This window comes from Schistocerca gregaria, chromosome 2, assembly GCF_023897955.1.
Source record: "Schistocerca gregaria isolate iqSchGreg1 chromosome 2, iqSchGreg1.2, whole genome shotgun sequence".
Classification (NCBI taxonomy): domain Eukaryota; kingdom Metazoa; phylum Arthropoda; class Insecta; order Orthoptera; family Acrididae; genus Schistocerca; species Schistocerca gregaria.
Window position 1 is genome coordinate 902,440,487 of NC_064921.1, and position 3,796 is coordinate 902,444,282.

The 3,796-nt window shown below is 42.5% G+C and overlaps 1 non-coding gene across 1 annotated transcript; it reads left to right on the forward strand.

Moving 5' to 3' along the window:
• The first annotated feature begins 3,512 nt into the window (after positions 1-3,512).
• On the forward strand, positions 3,513-3,587 carry Trnat-cgu (transfer RNA threonine (anticodon CGU)). The gene has a single exon. It is a non-coding gene; the product is annotated as a tRNA-Thr (tRNA).
• The last annotated feature ends 209 nt before the right edge of the window (positions 3,588-3,796 follow it).

The following is a 3,796-nucleotide window of genomic DNA, read 5'->3' on the forward strand; positions in this document are numbered from 1 at the left end:
TTTTCTAAATCGACTCCTGTTTCTTCTTCTATCGCATCAGACAAATCTTCACCCTCATAGAGGCTTTCAATGTATTCTTTCCACCTATCTGCTCTCTCCTTTGCATTTAACAGTGGAATTCCCGTTGCACACTTAATGTTACCACCGTTGCTTTTAATGTCACCAAAGGTTGTTTTCACTTTCCTGTATGCTGAGTCTGTCCTTCCGACAATCATATCTTTTTCGATGTCTTCACATTTTTCCTGCAGCCACTTCGTCTTAGCTTCCCTGCACTTCCTATTTATTTCATTCCTCAGCGACTTGTATTTCAGTATTCCTGATTTTCCCGGAACATGTTTGTACTTCCTCCTTTCATCAATCAACTGAAGTATTTCTTCTGTTACCCATGGTTTCTTTGCAGCTACCATCTTTGTACCTATGTTTTCCTTCCCAACTTCTGTGATGGCCCTTTTTAGAGGCGTCCATTCGTTTTCAACTGTGTTGCCTATTGCGCTACTCCTTATTGCTGTATCTATAGCGCTAGAGAACTTCAAACGTATCTCGTCAGTCCTTAGAACTTCCGTATCCCACTTCTTTGCGTATTGATTCTTCTTGACTAATGCCTTGAACTTCAGCCTACTCTTCATCACTACTATATTGTGATCTGAGTCTATATCTGCTCCTGGGCACGCCTTACAATCCAGTATCTGTTTTCGAAATCTCTGTCTGACCATGACGTAATCTAAGTGAAATCTTCCCGTATCTCCCGGCCTTTTCCAAGTATACCTCCTCCTCTTGTGATTCTTGAACAGAGTATTCGCTATTACTCCTTGGGAACCAAGTCGACATCTACAAGCAGTTCCTTTTTCCTTGGCACGACGGTATCAGTCAGCAAGACAATGCAAAGTATCACGCAGTTCACAGTTTACTTGTGTGGTTCGAAGAGCATCAGGGTGAGTTGGCCATACTTCCATGGGTACCAAACTCTCCGTGTAAAAACCCTGTCGAGAATTTGTAGGAAGACCTCTTCGTGCCATGAATCCTCAACCGAGAAACCTAGTGCCGCACCCCACAACGGAGTCGACGTGGCCTCACATCCCTGTCCGTACCTTCCACAGCCTCACTGACTCTCTTCCTGCACCTCTCGCAGCTGTTCGCGCTGCAAAACGTGGTAATTCAAGTTTTTTAATGTGACTGTACAACGTCGTTGAGACAGTTGCAATCAAAAGCTATGATCACTGCTTGGAACAAGAAGCTACAGATATACTGTACGTTATCCTTTTTAATTGGCTGTTACTTCCCTCCTGCCATCCCTCACTGTTAGCATTCGCTCTTCATTTTCATTCGTAACTTCGATAAATCCTTACGGAACACAAAAGACGTGTTCTCTACTACGACTATAACAGCTAGACTACTGATGATGTTGTCTTAACCAGTGCCATGTTCCTCGTAGACGCATTAATAAATCATCTTCACCTTGGTCGCAACACAGTGTCTCATCTGTCTGTGTGCCTCCCCTCTCTATTTCACCCACTCCCACCTCTATCTCTCACTCTCTCTTCATATCACACACACACACCTCTCTTGTTTGCGTACGATGGCCTACTCTGCACCCATGACGTATTAATCTCTATGAGCGAGCGCGTCAAATTTGCATTATCCCCGCTTTGCCGGCCCATATTTAATCGACGCCTGTGCACACAAGCCAGCACCGGGCAAGTAACTGCTCGTACACGACAGCGACAACAGTGACGTCATCGACTATATTTTGTAGCCCTGTTGCCTACAAGCAATGCATTTGGTAACAGTGGAAATTACTGATTATTTCTTACAACCAAAAGTTCCAAACTTATATCTTTTAACATCGTGACAGGTAAAAATAAGGAAATAGAAAATTAGTACATTGAAAGAGAATTCTTCTGATGTCATATACAATCTAAGACGAAACAACGACTCATCACGAAAAAATTATCCGAAGTGGTCAGAAAATGGTAAATGTATAGTACATGTTGAGAGAAACAAATGATTATAATTTCAGAAAAAATTGCATAATTCATTCAAGAGGAAGAGTTTCATAAATTTAGCAAGTCAATAACGCTTTGGTCCACATCTAGAGCTTATCAGCAGTTATTCGGCTTGGCATTGACTGACAAGTTTGCTGGATGTCCTGCTGAGCTACATCTTGCCTAATTCTGTCCAATTGGGGCATCACATTGTAAAAATCTCGAACTGATTGTAGAGCCCCACCTATAATGCTCCAAACGTTCTGAACTGGGGAGAGATTCGGTGACCTATCTGTCCAATATATGGTTTTTGCGAACACGAAGACAAGCGGTAGAAACTCTCGCCGTTTTCGGGCGGGCATTAAGTTGTTGAAATGAAGCCCGGAATGGTTTGTCATGAAGGGGAAAAAAACCAGGCCTATCAAGTCTAGTGTACTACCAAGGACAGCTTTACTGGTAATGATTCTTTAACACCATAACTCAGATATTACTCACTCTCTGCTGACTCATTTTGCTTTCTGTTTGTTCAACATTCCATCGTTGAGTTTCTGTAATTATTGTATGATTAGTTCTATACTGTATAAAAGTTTATACTCTTTGCTTTGTTAAAAACTTTGATGTCTTGTTAAATTGTATGTAATGTTTTCTCTTCATTGGTTAAATACTTTGCCTTTCTTGGAGGGAAACTAAACTCATTATAGGTAACTGGAATTTTGTTAAACAACATTTTGCTAACTGTTTAAAACTTACGTACGCTGATTCTCACTTAGGGCTTTTTGCATTATATAAACTTAAGACCCGTAGTGCTTCCCATCTTAAGCGGAAGTAAGTTTTGGCGAGCAAAACGTGGCTGTGGCGAGGCAAAAGGTGGCCTAGGAAGTCAGTCGGAATATAGCTACCGGGACAGTTGAAGGCTAGCTACAGTGGAGTGAACAGCGCACGTGCCGAGAGAGGCTTGCCTTGTCTGTATTTGGATGGAAAGCCTAGGGTGGGTGATCCATTTTCAAATGTTGCCCTAATACTGGAGAAAATTATAAATGTGGAATTATGTCGCTAAGACGACTGTAACAGAGAAATACACTTCCACCGGAATGTCCACCTGCCGTTACTTACTCGCCACAATATTGTGCAATAGTTTCCACAAGAGGGGAGAAGTTAATTCTTTGTAAAGTGAGAATCAGCAACTGTACCAAAGGATTTCCCTTGCTGTGAGGACGGGGCGTGAGTCGTGCTTGGGTAGCTCAGTTGGTACAGCCATTGCCCGCGAAAGTCAAAGGTCCCGAGTTCGAGTCTCGGTCCGGCACACAGTTTTAATCTGCCAAGAAGTTTCATATCAGCGCACACTCCGCTGAAGAGTGAAAATCTCATTCTGGAAACATCCCCCAGGCTGTGTCTAAGCCATGTTTCCGCAATATCCTTTCTTTCAGGAGTGCTAGTTCTGCAAGTTTCGCAGGAGAGTTTCTGTAAAGTTTGGAAGGTAGGAGACGAGGTACTGGCAGAAGTAAAGCTGTGAGGACGTGGCGTCAGTTGTGCTTGGGTAGCTCAGTTGGTAGAGCACTTGCCCGCGTAAGGCAAAGGTCCCGAGTTCGAGTCTCGGTCCGGCACACAATTGTAATCTGCCAGGAAGTTTCATAGACAATCTTCTTTGAATGTTCAGTATTTGTAGGTTCTTATAGGAACATAAATCACATTTACGAGCCAAGTGAGCTCACTGTTCACATTTTGCCTATAGCGTAGAATACATTAAACTTTTACGAGATAAAATGCTAATTCCTCTGATACAGAATTTAGTCATTAAACTGAAGTAATGTTTC